General features: G+C 47.9%; 1 protein-coding gene across 12 annotated transcripts in view; it reads left to right on the top strand.

Moving 5' to 3' along the window:
• The window catches only part of FAM169A (family with sequence similarity 169 member A), an 83,137-nt gene that overhangs the window by 1,847 nt on the left and 68,256 nt on the right, over window positions 1-13,034 (top strand). The window lies entirely within an intron of this gene.

Below are 13,034 nucleotides of genomic sequence, written 5' to 3'. Positions count from 1 at the left end.
ACTGTGGGAGGGAAGGGGAGGGGTGATACTGTGGGAGGGAAGGGGAGGGGTTGATACTGTGGGAGGGAAGGGGAGGGGTGATACTGTGGGAGGGAAGGGGAGGGGTGATATTGTGGAAGGGGAGGGGGTGATACTGTGGGAGGGAAGGGGAGGGGTGATACTGTGGGAGGGAAGGGGAGGGGTGATACTGTGGGAGGGAAGGGGAGGGGTGATACTGTGGAAGGGGAGGGGTGATACTGTGGGAGGGAAGGGGAGGGGGTGATATTGTGGGAGGGAAGGGGAGGGGTGATACTGTGGGAGGGAAGGGGAGGGGTGATACTGTGGGAGGGAAGGGGAGGGGTGATATTGTGGGAGGGAAGGAGAGGGGTGATACTGTGGGAGGGAAGGGGAGGGGTGATACTGTGGGAGGGAAGGGGAGGGGTGATGGGGTGATACTGTGAAAGGGGAGGGGGTGATACTGTGAAAGGGGAGGGGTGATACTGTGAAAGGGGAGGGGGTGATATTGTGGAGTGGGAAGGGGAGGGGATGATACTGTGGGAGGGAAGGGGGAGGGGGTGATATTGTGGAGTGGGAAGGGGAGGGGTGATACTGTGGGGGAGGAAGGGGAGGCGTGATATTGTGGAGTGGAAGGGGAGGTGGTGGTGATGTGGAGCATCTACAGTTTGTAAAACGATTTTGTTGAGCCTCCGGAATAAAACAAAACTTCCATCACATCAGCAGAATTTCCTTTTCCTGCATCTATTCCAGATGTAAACTCTTGATTGATGGGACGGTGGCAGGTTTCCAATACCCAAAGAGTCGAGAGAGTGTGATTAGAGGAATATAAAATTAAGTGCCTTTGGTTTTTCGTTTGATGCTCCATGTTCTCCGTCTCCACGCCATCCCCTTCATCTCTCGCTCTGATTTTAGAAAGACTGTTGTACAAGTTGGCATCTCTTTAACCTCCGCTATCGAAGATGGACGGAGGTTACTGTTTTCACCTCTGTCTGTTTGTTACTTACGAAATCTAAAGAATTCGTAAGTATATTGATGACTTCCGTTTCTGTTTGTTTGTTTGTTGGCACGATAACTCGAACGGAAGAAGCTACCAATGTCAAATTACACCACGTGATTCAGGAGGGTGGTGGCTAGCGCTGATTCAATTTTGGTCAAAATCGGTCAAAGGTCAAGGTCACAGTGAGGTCAAACATCCAAAACATTCGATTTTTGATGGTTTGGTACAGAATCATCGTAGAAACTTCTGGTTTGCGTCGCTACCTTCTCGAGAGACAGCTTTTATATGACAAGGTCAGAGGTCAAGTTGACGATTTCGTAAGTACCAGTCCATGACTACTTGTTTGTTTGTTTGTTTGTAGGCACGATAACTCGAGAACGGAAGAAGCTACCAATGTCAAATTGCACCACGTGATTCAGGAGGGTGATGGCTAGTGCTGATTAGATTTTGGTCAAAATCAGTCAAAGGTCAAGGTCACAGTGAGGTCAAACATCCAAAAAATGATAACTCGAGAACGGAAGAAGCTACCAATGTCAAATTACACCACGTGATTCAGGAGGGTGGTGGCTCGCGCTGATTAGATTTTGGTCAAAATCGGTCACAGTGAGGTCAAACGTCCAAAACATTCGATTTTTGATGGTTTGGTGCAGAATCATCGTAGAAACTTCTGGTTTGTGTCACTACCTTCTCGAGAGACAGCTTTTATTAGACAAGGTCAGAGGTCAGGTTGACGATTACGTAAGTACCAGTCCATGACTGCTTGTTACGAAATCTAAAGATTTCGTAAGTATATTGATGACTTCCGTTTCTGTTTGTTTGTTTGTTTGTTTGTTTATCGGCACGATAACTCCAGAATGGAAGAAGCTACCAATGTCAAATTACACCACGTGATTCAGGAGGGTGATGGCTAGCGCTGATTAGATTTTGGTCAAAATCGGTCAAAGGTCACAGTGAGGTCAAACATCCAAAAAATGATAACTCGAGAACGGAAGAAGCTACCAATGTCAAATGACACCACGTGATTCAGGAGGGTGATGGCTAGCGCTGATTAGATTTTGGTCAAAGGTCAAGGTTACAGTGAGGTCAAACATTATTCCGTAAATTAATGTGGAGAAATGGAGTATTTTTGCTTCGCTCGATGTTACGAGTTCGTTTTAACTTCGATTTTAATTTTGTCTTCGGTTTTTGCGATCGCTTTGGACGCTTAAAACTCGGTTGTCGAAATTCTGGTAAAAACCGGATGTTTTGGAGACGTTTTAAGATTGTATAAAAAAATATTTCACTCGACGCGTCACGGGTCGTCCCATGATGCAGTGCGCTCGAGCAGACGCGTCGTTGAGTTACGTGAAGGTATAATTGTGTGGAGAAATGGAGATTTTTGCTTCGGTCGACGTTACGGTTTTTGATGGTTTGAGACAGAATCATCGTAGAAACTTCTGGTTTGCGTCGCGACCTTCTCTCGAGACAGCTTTTATTAGACAAGGTCAGAGGTCAAGTTGACGATTTCGTAAGTACAAGTCTATGACTGCTTGTAACTTACGAAATCTAAAGATTTCGTAAGTATATTGATGACTTCCGTTTCTGTTTGTTTGTTTGTTTTATAGGCATGATAACTCGAGAACGGAAGAAGCTTCCAATGCCAAATTACACCACGTGATTCAGGAGGGTGATGGCTAGTGCTGATTATATTTTGGTCGAAATCGGTCAAAGGTCAAGGTCACAGTGAGGTCAAATATTCGATTTTTGATGGTTTGGAACAGATAACTCGAACAGAAGAAGCTACCAATGCCAAATTACACCACGTGATTCAGGAGGGTGATCCCTAGTGCTGATTAGATTTTGGTCAAAATCGGTCAAAGGTCAAGGTCACAGTGAGGTCAAACATCCAAAAAATGAAAACTCGAACGGAAGAGGCTACCAATGTCAAATTACACCACGTGATTCAGGAGGGTGGTGGCTAGCGCTGATTCGATTTTGGTCAAAATCGGTCAAAGGTCAAGGTCACAGTGAGGTCAAACATCCAAAACATTCGATTTTTGATGGTTTGGTACAGAATCATCGTAGAAACTTCTGGTTTGCGTCGTTACCTTCTCGAGAGACAGCTTTTATATGACAAGGTCAGAGGTCAAGTTGACGATTTCGTAAGTACCAGTCCATGACTGCTTGTTTGTTTGTTTGTTTGTAGGCATGATAACTCGAACGGAAGAAGCTACCAATGTCAAATTACACCACGTGATTCAGGAGGGTGGTGGCTCGCGCTGATTAGATTTTGGTCAAAATCGGTCACAGTGAGGTCAAACATCCAAAACATTCGATTTTTGATGGTTTGGTGCAGAATCATCGTAGAAACTTCTGGTTTGTGTTACTACCTTCTCGAGAGACAGCTTTTATTAGATAAGGTCAGAGGTCAGGTTGACGATTACTTAAGTACCAGTCCATGACTGCTTGTTACTTACGAAATCTAAAGATTTCGTAAGTATATTGATGACTTCCGTTTCTGTTTGTTTGTTTGTTTGTTTGTCGGCACGATAACTCCAGAATGGAAGAAGCTACCAATGTCAAATTACACCATGTGATTCAGGAGGGTGATGGCTAGCGCTGATTAGATTTTGGTCAAGGTTGGTCAAAGGTCACAGTGAGGTCAAACATCCAAAAAATGATAACTTGAGAACGGAAGAAGCTACCAATGTCAAATGACACCACGTGATTCGGGAGGATGATGGCTAGCGCTGATTAGATTTTGGTCAATGGTCAAGGTCACAGTGAGGTCAAACATTATTCCGTAAATTAATGTGGAGAAATGGAGTATTTTTGCTTCGCTCGACGTTACGAGTTCGTTTTAACTTCGATTTTAATTTTATCTTCGGTTTTTGCGATTGCTTAGGACGCATAAAACTCGGTTGTCGAAATTCTGGTAAAAATCGGATGTTTGAGACGTTTTAAGATTGGATAAAAAATATTTCACTCGACGCGTCACGGGTTGTCACATGATGCAGTGCGCTCGAGCAGACGCATCGTTGACCCATGTAAAGGTTTTGCGTGTGCGCGCTGACGGTGTTTTCGATAAAGATGGTGTTTAAAAGTTTTTTTTATCCCAAGAAAGGTTATCGTCGCATGCCTGACTCGCTGAGCCGTCGGATTATGTAAAGATTGTTGGTGGATGGCTGAATATTACGGTTTTGTGACTTTGATAAAATAATATTGAATAATTGCATGGAGAAATGGAGATTTTTGCTTCGGTCGACGTTACGATTTTTGGTGGTTTGGTACAGAATCATCGTATAAACTTTTGGTTTGCGTTGCTACCTTCTCGAGGGACAGCTTTTATTAGGCAAGGTCAGAGGTCAAGTTGACGATTTCGTAAGTACCAGTCTATGACTGCTTGTTACTTACGAAATCTAAAGATTTCGAAAGTATATTGATGCCTTCTATTTCTGTTTCTTTGTTTGTTTGTTTGTTTGTTTGTTTGTAGGCACGATAACTCGAGAACGGAAGAAGCTACCAATGTCAAATTACACCACGTGATTCAGGAGGGTGATGGCTCGTGCTGATTAGATTTTGGTCAAAATCGGTCAAAGGTCAAGGTCACGGTGAGGTCAAATATTCGATTTTTTTGATGGTTTGGTGCAGATAACTCGAACGGAAGAAGCAACCAATGTCAAATTACACCACGTGATTCAGGAAACTGATGGCTCGTGCTGATTAGATTTTGGTCAAAATCGGTCAAAGGTCAAGGTCACAGTGAGGTCAAACATCCAAAACATTCGATTTTTGATGGTTTGGTACAGAATCATCGTAGAAACTTCTGGTTTGTGTCGCTACCTTCTGAAGAGACAGCTTTTATTAGACAAGGTCGGAGGTCAAGTTGACGATTTCGTAAGTACCAGTCAATGACTGCTTGTTTGTTTGTAGGCACGATAACTCGAGAACGGAAGAAGCTACCAATGTCAAATTAGACCACGTGATTCAGGATGGTGATGGCTAGTGCTGATTAGATTTTGGTCAAAGATCAAGGTCACAGTGAGGTCAAACATAATTCCGTAAATTCACGTGGAGAAATGGAGTATTTTTGCTTCGCTCGACGTTACGAGTTCGTTTTAACTTCGATTTTAATTTTGTCTTCGGTTTTTGCGATCGCTTTGAACGCTTAAAACTCGGTTGTCTAAATTCTGGTAAAAATCTGATGTTTTGGAGACATTTTAAGATTGTATAAAAAATATTTCACTCGACGCGTCACGGGTCGTCCCATGATGCAGTGCGCTCGAGCAGACGCGTCGTTGAGTTACGTTAAGGTATAATTGCATGGAGAAATGGAGATTTTTGCTTCAGTCGACGTTACGATTTTTGATGGTTTGATACAGAATCATTGTAGAAACTTCTGGTTTGCGTCGCTACCTTCTCGAGAGACAGCTTTTATAAGACAAGGGTCAGAGGTCAAGTTGACGATTTCGTAAGTACCAGTCTATGACTGCTTGTTTGTTTGTTTGTGAACAGTCTTATGGAAAAACTCCTCGACGGTTTCAACGAAACTTGGTGGGGGGATTAGGTATGGTCCAAGGATCATGCCATTAGATTTTGGACTTGGTCTAAAGTCCAATATGGCCGCTATGGCGGCCATTTTGAAAAAATATTTTAATTTTTTTTTTTACATTTCTACATGTTATAAGTGATTTCCACCCCCCCCCCAAAAAAAAAATTGCTAGAGAAAAAAAAACAATTTTGAGACTTTTTTTCAAAAAAAAAGTGATTTTTTTTTTATTTTTTTATTTTTTTTTTGCATTTCTACATGTAAGTGATTTTCCAACAAAAAAAATGCCAAAATTATAATTGCGGCTGATTTTGGAACTTCAGGTGGATAGGTCAGGTATGGGAGCATGTGCCAGAACAGCGCGTCGCTGCGTCCACTTTCCGCCGGTACTCCAGGGGCCTCCGTCTGGCCATCCCCCAGGCAGATGCCAGGCCCATCCCCATCTCCTTGAGATGATGGTTAACCTGTTGCAACCATGAGGCACGTGGTCGACCCACTGGCCTCCTCCACTCATGAGACTCCCTCGCTGAGAGAATCTGGTGAGCAGGATCAGCGTCAGGAAAACGAGCCACATGTCCATACAGCCGCAACTGACGCTCACGGACTATGCAGGTAACAAATCTCATCCGAGTCTCTCTCAGCAACCGCTCGTTGGACACAAAATCCGACCAGCGATAGCCAAGGATTCTCCGAAGAGACCTGGTACCAAAGGAATTAAGTCTCCGTCTCAGATCCTTGGTCAGAGTCCAAGTGTCGCATCCAGAGAGCAAGACTGGAAGTACCAAGGACCTGAACACTCGGACTTTCGTCCTCCCGCACAGGTACCGGCAACGCCACACCCCATGATCCAGTGAATCCATGACTCCCCAGGCCCGACCCAGACGTCTATTGACCTCTGACTCGCAGCCAGCAGAGACATGAATATCACTGCCAAGGTAAGTGAATCTCTCCACGACCTCAACATCCTCACCACAAACAGACACAGACAGGACAGCAGCATCCAAGATGTCACCGAAAGCCTGGATCTTAGTTTTGACCCAAGAAATCCATAATCCCAGCGGCTCCGACTCCTCATTCAGCACCTCGAGGGCCCCCAAAAGGATGTCTAAAGTCTCTGCAAAGATGACTGCATCATCTACAAAATCAAGGTCCGAGATCTTGACATTCCCAAACGATGCACCGCAACTTGATCTCTCCGACATCCTCCCTAAAATCCAGTCCATACAAGTGCTGAAAAGTGTGGGGGCCAGTACACATCCCTGACGAACTCCAGTAACAACTGGAAATAAGTCAGAGATGGTACCACCACACTTCACAGCACTCTCAGTACCAGAGTAGAGTTCAGACATCAGATCGATCCGTTTTGGTGGCACCCCACGAAGACCAAGAATCCTCCAGAGGACATCCCGATTCACTGAATCGAACGCTTTACAGAGATCAAAATAGGCTGCAAGCAGCCCCTGCCGAAACTCTCGTCTGCGTTCGGTGAGGACCCGAAGGGCAAGGATACGGTGAATCGTTGACCTCTTTGGTGTAAAGCCTGACTGCTCTGGTCGCTGGTGCTCAAGCAGATGGTGGCGAACCCTATCAAGAATTATCCGAGCAAAGACCTTGCCCGGCACTGAGAGCAGCGTCACCCCTCGGTAGTTGTTGCAGTCTTGGTGATCACCCTTCCCTTTCCAGAGAGGAACAACAAGGCCCCTCTTCCAATCAGTTGGGATGATGCCTGTGTTCCAGGCAGAGCACAAAACTGCATGCAACGACACGAGTGCAGCATTTCCACCAGCCTTGAAGTTCGGCATGGATGCCACAGATCCCTGGAGCTTTGCCCCGTTTCAACTGGTTCACCGCAGCCAGTGTTTCCCAAGCGAAGGTGGACCACAATTGATTTGAGGGTCAGCAACAGGGATTGTAACACCATTGACGTCCAACTCGACAGCTGGGGGATCAGCCTGGTACAACCGCTCAAAGTAACCGGCCCAGCGGGCCTTAACTTCAGACTCCTCTGTCAAGAGCCCACCACTCTCTACTCGAACTGCAGTGCTCCGAGGGATGGGCTTGGATGAACATAATGCGCGAATTCCCCTGTAAGCGGGACGAGAATCACCTGTCCACAGGTGATGCTCTACCCCCTCACAGAATCCTCGCACATAGGCCTCTTTCTCCACCCTCGGTGCACGTACAGTTTTACGCCTCAGCTCCCTGAACAGCTCAGCTCTGCTATTCAGCCTGGCCCTGCGACTCTGGTCAATGGTATCCAGTGTCCCTTGAGAGACAAAATTCTTCTTTGCCCTGCGGTGAGCTCCAAGACATCCACCGGCAACATCAAGGACACGTGGATATACCCACGTAAAATCAATTTCTGTCTCAAGGAATCTAGTTATGATGAATGAATTGAGTATGTAAAAGGGAAAGTTGCAAACTATAACCCTGTAAGCACTGTTGACGTCAAATTGAATGAATAGGATATCAGGTTCACTTGAGTGACCAAGCAGTATTGGCGGCGGAGGTTTTGCACTCTACCGAGTGCTCCCCTCTAGTTTTGGGATTGTTCTTGTCATGATCTGCATTGTAGTGGGGCAACTTGGCTAAATATAGCATAACGATTGTGCATTTTGTGAGGAAAGCACCAAATTTGGCACACCAGTAGCCTATCATATTATGAACAGATTTGGATATTGGGCCATGTCAAATTCAGCCGCTGATAGCTGTGGCAGCCATTTTCCACTGCCATCAAAAAATTTGAGATGGCCCAATATCCAAATCTGTTCATAATATTGTTACGGTTGTGGAAATTCGCATTACACCATAAAGAGTCCTCAGGTGAGATATATCGATAAGTCCATGTGTCGTTTGCCCAAACCTGTTGTATAGAGGGAATTTATGTGATCCATTCGGGCTGCGATCCTTCAGTTAGTCGTTTTTCTTTGGCTATTATTAATTTGGTGCAAGTACAACAACGAACATCACTACAACCAACATCTCACGATCACGCCATTCACTACACGACACCACCTTCCACAACTACGCTACCACATCTTCGCTACCACATCTTCGCCACTCGCCATTCAACGAGCACCGTGCGGTCACGATCTCCGCGGGAGGAAAAAAACCAACAATGCTTGTGGGGTTTTCCTGCCATTTTTCCCCGCCTGATGCTCCTGCCTGAATCCCCCCCCCCCACCTCATTGAGTGTGAAGGGGAGGCTGGGGCAGCTCGCTCCCGATTGGTGGATGCACGGCGTGAGGCGGTCGGAGTGGGGGCATGCCCCCCTTCGAGAGCTGTCTGGAAATGCCTCGAAGAAAGGTGGAGCCGAGAAACGGGGCGGAGCAAAGGGCGGGGCCCCGCGCTACAAAAGGAACGGACGAGGAGGGTTCGCGTCTTCTGGGGCTGCTTCTTTTTCCTTCTCTGCCTCGTGAATCTCACTCCCTCTTCTCTCGTCCTGGTCCTGGCTTCGCGTTCCTTCTTCCTCGCTGGCTCTTCCTCTTCCTCTGCACTCGTCTGCTCTGGCAGCTGTGGAGGCTGGGTCTTGGCTCGTTCTGGTCCTGTGCTCGCAGTTTGGCGGGCGGCCTCTCCACGGACGGGAGGCGCGGCACGAGCTCGCAGACCGCGAGAGGAGTCGGGGCCAGGCGCGACCATGCCGACGGTCGTGGGAGGAGGGGACGACGCGCCCAGGGAAGTCGCGACTTCCTTTTCTTTTGGGGTTTTGTGTAAATGTATGTGGGTGGCGCCATTCCGTGAAGTAGAAACTGTGTAAGTGTTGCCGTGTGTAAATAATTCCCTTTTATTCGGTTTTAACTCTTTCCTTGCTTTTGTTGCAGTGTGTGTGTGTGTGTGTGTGTGTGTGTGTGTGTGTGTGTGTGTGTGTGTGTGTGTGTGTGTGTGTGTGTGTGTGTGTGTGTGTGTGTGTGTGTGTGTAAAGTGCATTGTGTGAACTGTTTTCCCGTTTCGCTTCGTCTTTTCCTTTTATTGAATCTATCCTGCATCACGTAAGGGATTGATGGTGGGTTTAAAACGCCCGGTAATTAATCGGAACGTCAAGGCCGACGATAACTCCGCTCGGTTATCCCTGTAATACGGAACGAACCGCTTAAGCGGTTCGTGTCCGGAGTCGGCCTGTGGCGTGTTACGATCGCCCGGTCGACCACTCGCGCAGGTACTTAGGTAGGTCGAATTTGGCGATCAACCCTATCCTGCGCGGGTGGGCAATTGGCACGATCGTGGTGAGGTTAAACCCCCACCCGTGACTGGCTCCGGGCGGTAGTTCCCGGAGGGTCACGACTGAATTGTCCGTCCGGTGGGCGACGTGTCGCGATTCGAGTTACGTGGCCGATCACACGCCGGCGGGCACGAATTCGCAACAATATGATAGGCTACTAGTGTGCCAAATTTGGTGCTTTCCTCAGAAAATGCACAATTGTTATGCTAATTTGCCCCACTATTGTAGCAAGTGGAGCTTATCTGTCTCTTCTCCATCTCGCATGCTCGTGTCTCCTACATTGATCACGCACGCACGTCTAGTGCTGACATTCTGAGCTTCAGCCGCCACTTAGATGGAATCTCTCAAACACAAATGTGGAAACCACATTGGAGTATTCATTGGGACAAAGCAGTGCATCTCATCCACCACCCTGGACGGACTTGAGCATAAGGAGTATGTTATTCTAGGTTGATATTGTTGCAGGGCCGGGTATCGGCCACGAGCACGACTGCTAGATGGAGCTGCAAGTCGTCCCGACTGATTGCCCGGAATGTATAGGTCATTGCCCCGGATAAGTCCCGAGCCGACGGGTCCTGACTGGACCGAAGTTCGCCAATGGATAGACCACGTGGGGTAGGGTCGATTGCCAATTTCAGTTTACCTAAATACCCACGTGGTCCAACTACCGGGGAAATTTACCCGCGACGGAACTCGTACGAAAACGAGCCGCTTAGCGCGCTCGTTCTGTGTGCGAATCCAAGCGGTTTAATCTCCAAGAACCGTCAGTCCCGATTATCCTGTTGCAATGGCCAGCTAATCCCCAACATGCAGCACATGAAGCCAATGGAGGAAAGGACGAGGACGAGCTGGAACATTCAACAAATGGGATATTTATTTACAATAGGGAAAGGGGAAACACAGAGCAGAACTAAACCGACTTTTAATAAATGCAATGCAAATATATTCAGCACAGGCACTTAACGGTTTACTACTTAGAGGACGGGCACACACACACGAAGTGGTGGCTGACGCCTTTATTTCAGCCTTCCGCTCTGAGGATAGTGGAGCTGAAGGCCAGGGTCTATTTTGGACCTGCCCGCCTCGTGCGGTCTCCAAGCGGCTCGATCCACGGAGGAGGACGAGGACCAAGGCAAGAGAAGGCCAGCACGACGAGCCCAGCAAGACGACCACCCCAATTGCTACCACCACGCCAAGAAGAAGTCCCCCCTCCAAGACGAGATGTGATGTACCTCATCAAGATGAGCTCCCACATACTTATTCACCCTGTTTTCGGGGGGGGGAACGTCTCCGCCCTCCCCGTTCTCGATCTCAGGTCGTGAGGTCCCTGATTGGCCGAGGAGCCCAATTCTCTCATTCTGGGCGGAATCCCGATCTGAGGCGGTGAAGTCCTTGATTGGCCTAGGAGGCCCACCCCTCTTATTCTGGGCGGAGTCCCGATCTGAGGCGGTGAAGTCCTTGATTGGCCAAGGAGGCCCACCCCTCTTATTCTGGGCGGAGTCCCGAGTGAATTCCCGCCCACGTTCATGGTCGGTGGTGTGGGGATAATGGCTTCGGGCAGAGCGAGGTGGAGGTGAAACGATGCTGGCATTGTTGTAGTTGTTGGTGGTGTGAATAAAAGAAAACCCTATTTATCAAAATAACTTCACAGCGCATTTCCATTTATTCACCCATTAGACAAGGGGAAGGAAGCTATCTATAAAACACATACTTACCGAAATAACTGAGCTAAAGGAACCTGAATGTTGTGTGCTCATGGTTTCCAGATTCGCAACACTACCCCTCCCCTTTTTTGCAGACTTGTCCCGAGTCGTCAAATTTTCGTGTGACCAGCATGTGTAAGTCCCCCCCCCCCCGAGTACGTTTTACCTACAGATCCCTGAGTGCGAAATTTTCTTTTTTTTTATTATTTTTTTTTAAAATAAGTGTCCCCAAAAAAATAACCTAATGCGCTGCGTAACTAAGGCCTAAGTCACATCTGCTCTATGGCGAGGATACGGCGGCCGTATGCCCTCTGAATTGACAGAAACGTGTGGCGGCCACAGAGTTTCTGCGGTGGCCTCAGGGTGGCCATACGCCGTTTGGCTATATTTTACAGGTCGTAAGGTCGCCGTGGAATTATAGCGCGGAGTTGTAACTTTTTTCATTTCTACATTCGCCGTAGCAATTCGACAAGCTGAAACAAAAGAACTGGTTAAAAAAAAAAATTCACCTATTCGTTACTGTCCGTCTGGCCGCACGTTCGGCTTAAGGCCCCCCTGCGGGCACCTTGCGTCTGCCTTAAATTCTATGGCCGCCGCAAGAACGCCCTAAGGTCACCGTGCGACGTCAAATCAAAGACCGTACAGCACCCCCACGTTTTCGGTCTCCACAATTTGTAAATACGCTGTGCGGCTCCCCGAAAAATAAAAACATATGTGACTGCTACATTGTGTGACCGTGGAAATACTGCGGCCGCCGTATAATTGCTAATGGCTGTAGATTTTGGAGACCCCACAGCTGCCGTGGCAAATGTGACTTAGGCCTAACTAACAAACTCGCACAGACTCATTCGGACGACTTAACTAAAATTGCCGGCGCTACAACAAACATGCAGGTGGGGTAAGAACTTATTTACAACCTTAACTTATCGATTTACACTAACCATGGCCCAGGACCTGGCATCTGTGGGAAAGAAAAGGCATAGCAACGTCAACAGTTATGTGAGGGTGAGTGCTCCGCCGCTGAAGGTCAGACGTCTTCAGGGCCTGTTCAAAAGGTCCCTCCTTTGGTCACTGAACCTTCTTCCCCCCCCCCCTTTTTCAGTTTACAGCTGCTGGAGGCAACTCACCCTAACCCGGCATGCCATATGCCATCCCACAGGCCATTTGAAGGGGGTAGCCAGGCTGCCCAATGCAGTCTCTGGCTCCCTTGTGCAAGAACAGGGGGGTAGCCGGCTGCCCAACGCAGTCCCTGGCTCCTCCCTGAAATGAACTGGATAGATGATGCAGCGGATGCAAAAGATGCAAAACACAAAAATGGACTGGATGGATGAAAGCATAGTGCACAGGCTGCTCAATGCAGTCCCCACGATGTGGCTGCCTTCAGGGCAGTCCTTGCAAACACTGGCGATCCTGGTGCATATGGTGATGATTGATTGCTGATACAGGGGGCAATGCAAATAGGGCTAGCAGGCATGGGGTTATGGCAGAGGCAGGCAAACAAGGCAAGGCAAGGCCATGCGGAACAGGCGATCCAGCACAACAGGCCGGCAGGTGAAGCTGGCCAGCCTCTAGTCTCATTCCTTGTGGGTC

This window comes from Eptatretus burgeri, chromosome 11 (assembly GCF_056783735.1).
Source record: "Eptatretus burgeri isolate ZD-2024b chromosome 11, Ebu_testis_v1, whole genome shotgun sequence".
NCBI lineage: Eukaryota > Metazoa > Chordata > Myxini > Myxiniformes > Myxinidae > Eptatretus > Eptatretus burgeri.
Note: the sequence above shows the minus strand (reverse complement) of the source record. Positions and strands in the feature narration are given on the sequence as shown.